At 47.8% G+C, this 13,009-nt stretch overlaps 1 long non-coding RNA gene across 1 annotated transcript in view; it reads left to right on the top strand.

The window, feature by feature from the left end:
- The window catches only part of LOC144592325 (uncharacterized), a 54,789-nt gene extending 42,010 nt beyond the window's left edge, over nucleotides 1–12,779 (top strand). Inside the window, exons 5-7 of the long non-coding RNA XR_013547113.1 lie at nucleotides 1,893–1,960; nucleotides 9,363–9,424; nucleotides 11,256–12,779. This is a non-coding gene — a long non-coding RNA (uncharacterized LOC144592325). The remainder of the gene's footprint in view (nucleotides 1–1,892; nucleotides 1,961–9,362; nucleotides 9,425–11,255) is intronic.
- The last annotated feature ends 230 nt before the right edge of the window (nucleotides 12,780–13,009 follow it).

Here is a 13,009-nt window from a genome sequence, read left to right as displayed (position 1 = left end):
GAGGGGTTGGGGGTTGGGGGAGAATAGTTTATGTGATGGACTGGAAGCAGAGAGGAGAAGCTTTAAGAATGGGCAACAAACAGCGGCAATCCAGGTCAGAGGTTCATCGGACACTCTGCGCCTACAATCACACCAGCCTGAGCCTGGAGCAGAGGGAGATGGGTCCGGAGACAGAGAGGATGGACACAGCCCTACAGGCAGGCAGCTGGCACCTGCTCTGAGAGCGCTTGACAGCCCCTGCAAGTGAGCTGCTGGCAAGGTCGTGTCTCTCCGGCAGCTTGAGTCGGTCAGTACACCGACAGGATCAGGTGCTTCACTGAGGGTCACCCACACTGGACCTGGGGACCGCAGCACTCCCACCTCCTCCCAGCTGGCCCATGGCCCACCTGGGCCTCATTGCAAAAGGTTACCACCCCTCACTGTCTGCAAGGGAAAAGTCATCCTGCATCTGTTGTTTCCAGACTCTCACGGAAGATTCAGTCACTGGTTGCTTTATTATTGTCACGTGTATCGAGGTACAGTGAAAAGCTTTGTTTGCATGCCATTCAGTCAAATCAGATAATACTACAGGCACTGCTCGACTTATGTCATGGAGACCTACGTAGACTAGCACTTACATAAGCAATCCTTTAAGCCCAGTGATGTCCACGTGGTTTCTGCGTCGGAGCGCCCTCCGTGTCTCCACCTCAGAGCTCCCTTGTGGTCTCCACCTCGGGGCTCCCCCATGGCTCCGTGTCGGTGCTCTCCCCGTGACTGGGTTGGAGCACTGCCATGGTCTCCACCTCGGACCTGCCCTGCGATCTGGGTTAGAACCACATTTGGCCCCCACAGTGGGGGAGTGTATATGGAACATAGTGGGGGACTGAGAACTCATCCTTGCAGGGCACTGGTGTTGAGAATTATTGTGGAGAATGTGTATTCTGTACCTCGGTGCACATGACAATCATAAATCAATATCAACACAAAAATGTGTCAGTATCAGCGTTATAATGAGCTGGTCATCCTCACAGTCCTTGTTAGATCTTGCTGTGCACAATTTAATTCTACCTTGTAGCAGTGGCTGTAAAGCACTTTGGATGACCCTCGGTGTTCCAGAAATGCATGTCTTACTTTGTAAAAGTGCCATCATTCCCTTAACCTTGTTGAGATTGTCCAAGTGTGCCTGCTCGCTTTACGATGCCCAGGTTTTTATGAAGACATTTCTCCTCGCCCCCACCTTCAGCACTGAAGCAGTGTGTAATGCATAGAGACTGACGAGGCTCATCCATCACAATGCTGCCTGCCTTCGATGGCAGTAGCTGTAAAGAGAGCCTGGACAAACTTGGATTGTTTTCTCTGGAGTGTTGGAGGCTGAGGAGGGGACCTGATAGCAGCATATAAAATTAGGTGGAGTAGACAGTCAGAACTTTTCTCCCCAGGGTGGAGATTTTAAAGACCAGAGGGCACAGCTTTGAGGGGCAAAGTTTAACGAAGATGTGCGATGCAGGTCCTTTTTCACAGAGGGTGGTGCCTGGAATGTGTTGCCAGGGGTGGTGTGTGAGGCAGATACAATGGTGGCATTTAACATGCTTTTAGATAGGAACATGGATATGCAGGGAAACAGAAAATAGTTGTGGGAGTAGGCCATTCGGCCCTTCGAGCCAGCACCGCCATTAAATATGATCATGGTTGATCATCCAAAATCAGTACCCCGTCCCTGCTTTCTCCCCGTATCCCTTGATTCCATAAGCCCTAAGAGCTAAATCCAACTCTCCCTGGAAGGACATGGATAATGTGCAGGCTGAAGAGATGAGTTACTTTGGTACCATGTTTCCTTTTCCTGTGCTGTACTGTTCTATGTGGTATATTTGTCTGTACAGCATTGTAATTGTTTCTGCTAAACTCTGTTCCAGACTGGTGGCCCAGATTCACGACGAGCTGCTGTTTGAGGTGGAGGATGGTCAGATTCACAAAACGGCAGGTTTGTGTGTTTCAGAACCGTGGTACCATGTAGGAGGAAGTACAGACTCATTTTCTCCACTGACTGGCATTCATTGTGTACGGGGAGCATAAACAGTCACTCTATACCTTCATCCCCCACCAGGATGGACTTAAAGCCCTCCGTTTCTTCCTCGACCGCAGAACCAGACAATTTCCGTCTACCAATACTCTCCTCCGCCTAGCAGAGCTGGTCCTTACCCTCAACAACTCCTTCGACTCCTCCCACTTCCTCCAAATCCAAGGCGTAGCTATGGGCACTCGCATGGGCCCCAGCTATGCCTGCCTCTTTGTAGGGTCCGTCGAACAATCAGTGTTCCAGACGTACACTGGACCTATCCCCGAACTCTACCGCTGCTACATTGACGACTGCATCGGTGCTGCCTCCTGCACCCATGCAGAACTCACTGACTTCATCAACTTCACCACTAATTTCCATCCTGCACTCAAATTCACTTGGACTATTCCCGGCATCTCCCTACCGTTTCTAGATCTCACCATCTCCATCATAGGAGACAGACTATTGACCGACATCTACTACAAACCTACTGACTCCCATAGTTATCTGGACTACACTTCTTCCCACCCTGCTTCCTGTAAAGACTCCATCCCCTACTCCCAATTCCTCCGTCTACGCCCCATCTGTTCCATACCAGGGCTTCGGAGATGTCCTCAACATTTTCGCCACCTCCAACAGGATCCCACTACTGGACACATCTTCCCATCTCCATCCCTTTCTGCTTTACGTAGAGACCGTTCGCTCTGCAACTCGCTGGTTAACTCATCCCTTCTCACCCAAACCACCCCTTCCCCAGGTACTTTCCCCTGCAACCGCAGGAGATGCAACACTTATCCCTTTACCTTCCCTGTCGACTCCATCCAAGGACCCAAACAGTCTTTCCAGGTGAGGCAGAGGTTCACTTGCACCTCCTCCAACCTCATCTAACAGTATCCTCTGTTCAAGGTGTCAACTTCTTTACATCGGTGAGACCAAGCGCAGGCTCGGTGATCATTTCGCTGAACACCTCCGCTCAGTCCGTCTTAACCTACCTGATCTCCTGGTGGCTCAGCACTTCAACTCCCCCTCCCATTCCCAATCTGACCTTTCTATCCTGGGCCTCCTCCATTGTCAGAATGAGGCCCAGCGCAGATTGGAGGAACAGCACCTCATATTTCGCTTGGGTAACGTACACCCCATCGGTATGAACATTGACTTCTCTAACATCAAATAGCCCTTGCTTTCCCTCTCTATCCCCTCCGCCTTCCCAGCTCTCCCACCAGTCTCACTGTCTCTGACTATATTCTATCTAAATATTCTATTTTAGAAGGATGAGAGGAGATCTTATCAAAACGTATAAGATTATTAAGGGGTTGGACACGTTAGAGGCAGGAAACATGTTCCCAATGTTGGGGGAGCCCAGAACAAGGGGCCACAGTTTAAGAATAAGGGGTAGGCCATTTAGAACTGAGATGAGGAAAAACTTTTTCAGTCAGAGAGTTATGAATCTGTGGAATTCTCTGCCTCAGAAGGCAGTGGAGGCCAATTCTCTGAATGCATTCAAGAGAGAGCTAGATAGAGCTCTTAAGGATAGCGGAGTCAGGGGGTATGGGGAGAAGGCAGGAACGGGGTACTGATTGAGAATGATCAGCCATGATCACATTGAATGGCAGTGCTGGCTCGAAGGGCCGAATGGCCTCCTCCTGCACCTATTGTCTATTGTCTATCTCTGACCCGCCCACTTCCCTGACATCAGTCTGAAGAAGGGGCTCGACCCGAAACATCACCCATTGCTTCTCTCCAGAGATGCTGCCTGCCCCGCTGAGTTACTCCAGCATTTTGTGTCTACCCGTTGAGCTTAAATAACCCCCAGGTTCTTGAACTGACCGGTGCCGCAGCGGTAGACCTGCTGCCTTACAGCGCCAGAGACCCGTGTCCGTCCCTGACTACGGGTGCTGTAGGTTCAGAGTTTCTACGTTCTCCCCATGACCGTGTTGGTTTCCTACAGGTGCTCCAGTTTCCTCCCACACTCCAAAGATTTACAGGTTTGTAGGTAAAGATTGTAAATTGGCCCTGTGTGTAGGATAGTGCTACGGGGGTCTCTGGTCAGAGCAGACTCGGTGGGTGATAGGCCTGTTTCCTCGCTGTATCTCTAAACCAAGCTAAACCAAATCCCAATCCTACCTTGCACCACCATTCTATTTGTGTTCTGCACTAATGTCTTGTTTTTACAGTCTTTATCTTTTAGTTTAGTTTAAATTTATTGTTGCAGTGAAAATCTTTTTTTTGTTGCATGCTATCCAGTCAACGAAAAGATAATCAAGCCATCCACTGTAACCAGACACTGGATAAAGGGTACAACATTTAGTGCAAGATAAAGTCTGATTAAAGATAGTTCAAAGGTCTCCAATGAGGTAGATTGGAGGTCAGGGCTACTCTGTAGTTGTTGATAGGATGATTCAGTTGCCTGATAACAGCTGGGATGAAACTGTTCCTGAATCTGGAGGTGTGCATGGCCATACTTGTGTACCTCATGCCTGATGGGAAAGGGGAGAGGAGAGACTGGGTATGACTGGTCCTTGATTATGCTGGTGGACTTGCTGAGGCAGCATGAAGTGTCGATGGAGTCAGTGGGGGGATGTTTTGCCTGATACTCTGGGCTGCGTCCACAACTTTCCCCAATTTCTTCCAATTTTTTTTTTTTTCAGTCGTGTGGAATTTGTGTAATTTATGTATAATTGATGTTTTTGTTATCTAGGTCTATTGTGATTTTTTAAATTCATTCAAGGGATGTGCGTTTGTCAGGTCGGGCCAGTCTTTAATTGCCCATCTTAAACTCCATACCCCTTAACTTCTCGAACCCATTTATGCAACTTTAATCCGATCTCAGCAGTGCGCCTTGACAGACCATCTCTTGCACTACCATGGACCTGTCTTCTAATTGTGTTCTGCACTAATATCTTGGTTTTTTTTGCGCAGTCTTTATCTTTTCACCGTCTTGTAGAATTGATGTACAATATATATTTGTTGTGTGTTTGTCTCAGTCTATGTGCCTGTGATGTTGCTGCAAACAAGATCTTTCATTGTAGGCGTACTTCATCGTACTTGTGCATCTGGCAATCAACTCGACTTGACTTGATTAACCAGTACTTGTACTGGGCTAAAGCTATCTGCAATGGCAATGACGTGGAGAGAAAAAAAAGGGTTGTAACCCCAGGATCATTCTCGTAAACCTCCTCTGAACCCTCTCTAACACCAGCATATCCTTCCCCTGATATGGGGCCCAAAACTGTTCATGATATTCCGTGGGTTGGTGGGCCTGTTTCCATGCTGCATTGTTCAATCGGATAGTGTTCCATAAAAGCTAGATAGTGCAATATAAATGTTCGTACAATTGGTATAATCAGGTTTCAATGCATTGAACAACGAATAATGTGGAAAGTGTTGCAGAAAACATGAGACGCATCCAACATGTTCAAAATCACTTTAGACTCTACTTTAGACTTTAGAGATACATGGATGCATAGAAAATAGGTGCAGGAATAGGCCATCTGGCCCTTGTGATTTAGCCCTTCAATGTGATCATGGCTGATCATCCACAATCAGTACCCCGTTCCTGCCTTCTCCCCACATCCCTTGATTCCGCTAGCCTTAAGAGCTCTATCTAACTCTCTTTTTAATGCATCCCGTGAATCGGTCTCCATTGCCTTCTGAGGCAGAGTTTTCCACAAATTCACAAGTCTCTGGGTGAAAAAGGTTTCTTCCTCATCTCAGTTCTGAATGGCCTACCCCTTATTCTTAAACCGTGGCCCCTGGTTCTGGACTCCCCCAACATCGGGAACATGTTTCCTGCATCTAGCGTGCCCAATCACTTAGTAATTTTAAATGTTTCTATAAGATCCCCTCTCATCCTTCTACATTCCAGTGGATACAAGCTCAGTCGTTCCATTCTTTCATCATATGACAGTCCCGCCATCCCCGGAATTAACCTCATGAACCTACGCTGCACTCCCTCAATAGCAAGAATGTCCTTCCTCAAATTAGGAGACCAAAACTGCAAACCATACTCCATGTGTGGTCTCACCCAGCGCCCTGTAGAACTGCAAGACCTCTTTGCTCCTATACTCAAATCCTCTTGTTATGAAGGCCAACATGCCATTAGCTTTCTTCAATGCCTGCTGTACCTGCACGCTTACTTTCAGTGACTGATGTACAAGGACACCCAGGTCTCGTTGTACTTCCCCTTTTCCAAATCTGACACCATTCAGATAATAATCTGCCTTCTTGCTCTTGCCACCAAAGTGGATGACCTCACATTTATCCACATTAAACTGCATCTGCCATGCATCTGCCCACTCACACAACCTGTCCAAGTCACCCTGCATCCTCATAATATTCTCTTCACAGTTCACACTGCCACCCAGCTTTGTGTCATCTGCAAATTTGCTTACTTTTAATTCCTTCATCTAAATCATTTATATTGTAAATAGCTGCAGTCCCAGCACCAAGCCTTGTGGCACCCCACTAGTCACTACCTGCCATTCTTAAAGGGACCCGTTAATTCCTACTCTTTGTTTCCTGTCTGCTAACCAATATTCTATCCATGTTAATACCCTACCCCCAATACCATGTGCTCTAATTTTGCCCACCAATCTCCAGTGTGGGACCTTATCAAAGGCTTTCTGAAAGTCCAGATACACTACATCCACTGGCTCTCCTTTATCCGTTTTACTTGTTACATCCTCAAAAAATTCCAGAAGATTAGTCAAGCAAGATTTCCCCTTTGTAAATCCATGCTGACTTGGACCGATCCTGTTACTGCTATCCAAATGCGCCACTATTACATCTTTAATAATTCACTCCAGCATCTTCCCCACCACCGATGTCAGGCTAACTGGTCTATAATTCCCTGCTTTCACTCTCCCTCCTTTCTTAAAAAGTGGGATAACATTAGCTGCCCTCCAATCCACAGGAACTGATCCAGAATCTATAGAACATTGGAAAATGATCACCAATGCATCCACGATTTCTAGAGCCACCTCCTTGAGTACCCTGGGATGCAGACCATCAGGCCCTGGGGATTTATCAGCCTTCAGTCCCATCAGTCTACCCAACACCATTTCCTGACTATTGATAATTTCCTTCAGTTCCTCTGTCACCCTAGATTCTCTGGCCACTAGTATATCTAGGAGATTGTTTGTGTCTTCCTTCGTGAAGACATAACCCAAGTACCTGGCGTTGTACAAGAGCGGTCTCGAAATTTTGTCTGGATTAAAGGAGGTGCTAGACCACCAGTTACCGGAAAATCAGCTGTGAACCTGTATCAGCAAAATGTACCTAGACAGAGAGATGGCCTCATCAGACATCCTGCAGGTTCACATGTAGGAATGACGAGCAAAACACAAAGTCCTGCAGGAGCTCAGCGGGTCAGGCAGCATCTGTGGAGGGAATGGACAGATGGCGATTCAGGTCGGTCCCCTTCTTCAGACTCCTCTCTCTACCGGGAGTTCTGTGAACCCCCCCCCCCTCTCTTTGATGTGACCCAGTCACGCTCCAGCATCTACACCTGCTTTAGTTTAGAGATACAGCATGGAAACAGGCTCTGTGTTATCCCACATTCACACTTCTCATTTGGCCCCCGCTTCATCTGGGGCTCGAGGATGGACCGGGTGCGACGGGCCACAATGCACAAGTTGGCAGACAACGGGGGTAAAAACGTGCCCAACGTCGCCCTCATCCTGATGGCCATCATCGTGTGTGGCTGCATCAGGCTGAGCATCGAGCCAAGGCACGTGGGCACCGTGTCACTACCTGCTGAGATTCTACGTGTCCCTGGTGTTGTGAAGGATGGGTCTGGCGCAGATGCCACGCAATGTGCCAGTCAGCGGGACATTGCCGCACCATCTGTCATTCGTGGAAAGGTTCTTCCGGACCAACACCTCTGACCACAAGTCCATCGGGCAGTGGTCAGCACGGAACGTCCTGCAGGCACTGCAGGGGAATGACTCCATGGATCCTGTGGCGTGGTTCCCAGAGCAGACTGCCCAGCTTGTCTGGCGAAATGCCTCATCACCAGAACTCACCAACAAGCACCAAGACCTGGCTTGGCTGGCGGTGAGGGGAGCCCTCCCAGTCAGATCCTTCCTGCACCGCCGTAACCTCACTACCAGCGCACGCTGCCCTCGGGACGGCTGCTATGGAGAGGAGACGGTGGCCCACCTCGTCGCAGAGTGTGGATTTGCAAAGAGAGTCTGGAGAGGTTTGCAAGGGTCCCTGGCACGATTTATTCCGATCAGCTCCGTCCCAGAGGACTCTGATTTATGGACTGTTCCCAGGGACGCATTCATAGACTGACATCAACTCGGCGCTCCTTGGTCTGCCCGAGCTTTGTTGACCTCCCAGCAGAGCGAGATGTCCATCGGGGAATGTTGCCGACTGGCCCGCTCCAGACTGCAGGTGTACATGCTGAGGGACGCACTGAAGCTCGGTGCAGCCAACGCCAAGGCTCTGTGGGGGAGGGCCACAGTCTAGGCCCCTTCCACTGCTGGACATGGGGGGCAGGGAGTGGTGGAGACACCCCTCAAAATAAGAGATGGGATTCCACGCCAGTGGGCCACATGAGTGGCAAGGGTGGGGGGTAATTTTGTGTAATTGGTGTTTTGAATATCTGTAATGAATGTATGTATAGCCTCCGAGAATGTCGGATGGAGTTTTGGAAGGAACGTGTTTTGTATATATTTCTTGAATAAAGTATTTTTTGATTAAAAATTCACATGCACTCCCTACACACACGGGGCAATTTACAGAGGGCCAATTGACCTATAAACTCGCACGTTTTTGGGATATGGGAGGAAACCGGTGCACCTGGAGAAAACCCACATGGTCACAGGGAGAATATGCAAGCTCCACAGGACAGGATCGAACCTGGGTCTCAGGTGCTGTGAGGCAGCTGCTTTGCCAACTGCGTCACTCTGTCCTTCTTCAACTGCTTGACTGCTGAGGGCAGGTTACATCTGTCTATCTCAGTGAAGCACATATCTCATTGCTGACACTCGGACTATCTTTGTTCAGACTTTACTGGCTTTATCTTGCACTAAATTTTAGTCCCTTATCATGCATCTGTACACTTTGAATGGCTCGAATGTGATCATGTATTGTCTTTCCGCTGACTGGTTAGCACACAACAAAAGCTATTCACTGTACCCAGGTACACATGACAATAACCAAAACTAAACTATCCCTCCCCCATTCACGATCTACTCCACTCTGTTTCACGGGGGGAGAACATTATACATGTCACCATGCACTGTAACCTCTTCGTAATGCAATGGACTACTCGCTAAGTTTCAACTTGTCTGATAACTCACCATGCTTTCTCCATCTGCAGAGCTTGTAAAAAGCACCATGGAATCACTGCAGTCCATGGAGGATGTTGGGGTGCATCTGAAGGTAAGAAGTGCAAGGACTTAAGCCCGTTTCAGCCACACATTGCCAAGTCAATGGATATTTTTAAGGCAGAGATGGATAGATTCTTGATTAGTACAGGTGTCAGAGGTTATGAGGAGAATGGGGTTAGGAGAGCGAGATAGATCAGCCATGATTGAACGGCAGAGACTTGATGGGCCGAATGGCCTAATTCTGCTCCTATCATTTATGACCTTGTGACCATGCTTTGCCAAAGGACTATGTAACGATTATCAATGAAAGGGTTCAACAATTTTAGCGGGGCTAAAAACAGAAAATGACTTTGCAGGGAGATCAGGAAATGCTGGATAAGACAAGTGCAAGGGAATAACTTGGGGTTGGATGAGGTAACAGCATAAAATCAAACTGGGTCGAAGAAATTGGACCGGCAGGATAGTGAACAAAAGGATGTTTTGCTGTGGGTCAAAGGGCCGGTTTTGGTGATGTACTGTACTAAAAAGATAGGTTAAATGGTCTTTTTTTCTGAAGAAGGGTCTCAACCCATTCCTTCTCTCCAGAGATGCTGCTTGTCCTGCTGAGGTACTCCAGCATTTTGCATCTATCTTCAGTGTAAACCAGCATCTGCAGTTCCTTCCTATGTACTAGAAGGTATGGTTTAGTTTAGTTTAGTTTAGAGAAAACAGCATGGAAATGGGCCATTTGTCCCACCGAGTCCACGCCAACCATTGATTGATCACTCATTCACACGCTAGTTGTACTCATTCCCTGCATACTAGGGGGTAATTCACAGGGGGTAATTAACCTACAAACCCGCACTTCTTTTGGAGGAATCCAGAGCACCCAGAGGTCACAGGGATAACGTGCAGACTCCAGACAGATGGATCCAACTCGGGTCTCTGGCGGCAGCTCTACCTGCTGTGCCACTGGGCCACTCATTAAGCTGAGCGGGGAAAATTTAAAGGAGATTTACACAGAGAGTGGTGGGTGCCTGGAAAATGCTGCCAGTGGTGAAAGCAGATACAAAAGCAACATTTAAGAGGCTGTTAGAGAGACACTTGAACAGGCAAGGCATGGAGGGGTACAGGCCATGTGCAGTCAGGGACAGTTGGTTTGGATTGGCATCATGTTCGGCACAGGCATCTATGGCCAAAGGACCTGTTCCTGTGCTGTACTGTTCGATATTCTCGGGCATTGAAGTATAAGTTTACATTGAGTAGGATGGGGGAGAAATAATTTAGGGCTGAATTTGGTTGGATAGGTAAAGAAAAGATTGCATTGGTTAAGGTAAGAGGAATTGGAGTGGGTAGGGTGGGATAAGGTTGGGTTGGCTGGCTGGCTGGCTGGCTACTGTTGTATAAAAGCTAGAGGGTATATAAATGTTAACACATTTGGTATATCAGGTTACAGTGCAATGAACAACGAAGAAATTGGAAAGTGTTACAGAAAACATGTGACGTTGCCAACATGTATAAATTACTTCAGGCTTTATCTTAGACTTTAGAGATACAGCAGGGAAACAGGGTCATCGGCCCACCGAGTCCACGCTGACCAGCGATCACCGCGTACACTAACACTATCCTACGCATTAGGAACAATTTACAATTTTACCAAAGCCAATTAACCTACAAACTTGTACGTCCTTGAAGTGCGGGAGGAAACCGGAGCATCCGGAGAAAACCCACGCGGTCACAGGGAGCACGTGCTAACTCCGCACAGACAGCACCCGTAGACAGGATCAAACCCGGGTGGCTGGCATTGTCAGGCAACTCTACTGCTGCGCCACCGTGCCACCTGTACACTGCACCACTAGGTTATTATTTTTAGCATTTTCAAACTTATTTTCTGTTCTCTGCAGGTCCCTTTAAAAGTGTCCCTCCACACTGGGAAGTCGTGGGGCTCGATGAAGGCGCTGTAAGAGGTGGAGTGTTGCCACTCGCCAGTTACACGATGCTTTGGCAAGCTGTCCGACTGCCTCTCAAGTAACTTTCCTCTCGCTGCCTTTCATGCTCGGGGCAATACTAAGAGCACCAAGCTGGTTTTGACCGGATTATATGATTGACATAATTAGCAAGATGTTTCGAAGTAAGTTATGTTGCGCTGCAGGTTTTAGTAGCTTGTTTCCGTTTGCTTTGTTTGAAAACAATGTTTATCGCTGTTTCTGGATAATAATTTACTCTTTTTTGCTGCTCTATAAATGAATTCGTTTGACTTACTTGTTGAGACACAGAAGATGGCCATTTGACCCATTGCATCGATGCTGCCCACTGACAAAGCAACCCCATTCCCTTTGACTTATTTATCTCTTCCCTCTCGTATGTTTGATCGTTCCTCAGTTTAAACCTCCTTCACCCACTTTGTAGGCAATGGCCACTATAACACAGCCAGCTACGCAAAGATGTGTCCAACTCTCCAGTTGGGCTTCCTGTGAAAAAGTTGTAGCTTGAGTATCAAATTAGACATGGTTTTAAATAATGGAGCAGAGAACAGATTCACCAGGGCCACTTGTTAACTTCACAGTCAAAAATAATAAATGACTTTACTGCTTTTTCCCTCCATCCTCTCTACATTAGAATTAGCACGCCAGCTTACCATGGAATTGTAGAAATGATTTCTTGCAGTTGGTGCCATATGTTGGTTGGGGATCTGTGGCCAAACAAAAAAGTCAATGGGGATTTCCCACCATGTAATCAGTCAGTACAAGCCTCCCGCTGGCTGTGAGATCTCTACAACCTCCCTCACACTCAATGTATTGGTGCCCCAGTGACCTTTGTATGTGGAGTGCACAGGGATTCAGTGCAGGTGGCCAATGCACAATACCCTTGCTTCACCAAGGCCTCAAGAGGATGGAATAGTTAGACAGTGAAGAAAAGTGTTACCCTTTAGAAAAAATAGAATCCACATTATACTGATGATTATAACAATATCAGAAATGGCTGGTAGAGTCAGGTGGGATAGTGGGATGGAGTCGAGATTACTGAGACAAGTGCAAGAGGCCACATTGCTTACTGACTCCTGTTTATGTCATAGGAGCAGCATTAGGCCATTTGGCCTAGCAAGTCTGCTCCGGCATTCAATCATGGCTGATCCATCTCTCCCTCTCAACCCCATTCTCCTGCCTCCCCCCCCCCCCATTTCCTCACGTGTCTGGGAACAAACTGCAGTCCCCAGTCCTCCACCCTGCAGAAAGTGCCTCTCCACGCCCAATCTACCATTGCCTCTTGAGTGTCCCCTGGGTTTCCTGTCCTAAATGAGGCCCTTCAACCGATTGAGTTCCCAGCGAACTAACCGCAGTGGTCCAGTCCGCGGAGCTAAAGCTGAGGGATTTGTTTTCCAGCTGTTTGGCTCCCATGCTTTTGGGCATTTGGTGGCTTGTTTATTGTGTACATTCAGAAGTTCCCTTAATTAAATATGTTCAGCAGTTAATTTGCGCATTGTGATTTCTTGGTCTCCCACTGCTGACGTCTGCTCTCTTGGGGTTTCGACTTGAGTAGAACAGTGAACATGGGCAGCACAACGAAAACATCGTCTGTGTGAAATTCTACAAATCCCAAGCCATCTGAAGCCATAACAGCAAACAAAACCCTGACGGGAAGGTTCCAAGCGTAGACC

This window comes from Rhinoraja longicauda, chromosome 3 (assembly GCF_053455715.1).
Source record: "Rhinoraja longicauda isolate Sanriku21f chromosome 3, sRhiLon1.1, whole genome shotgun sequence".
NCBI lineage: Eukaryota > Metazoa > Chordata > Chondrichthyes > Rajiformes > Arhynchobatidae > Rhinoraja > Rhinoraja longicauda.
Note: the sequence above shows the minus strand (reverse complement) of the source record. Positions and strands in the feature narration are given on the sequence as shown.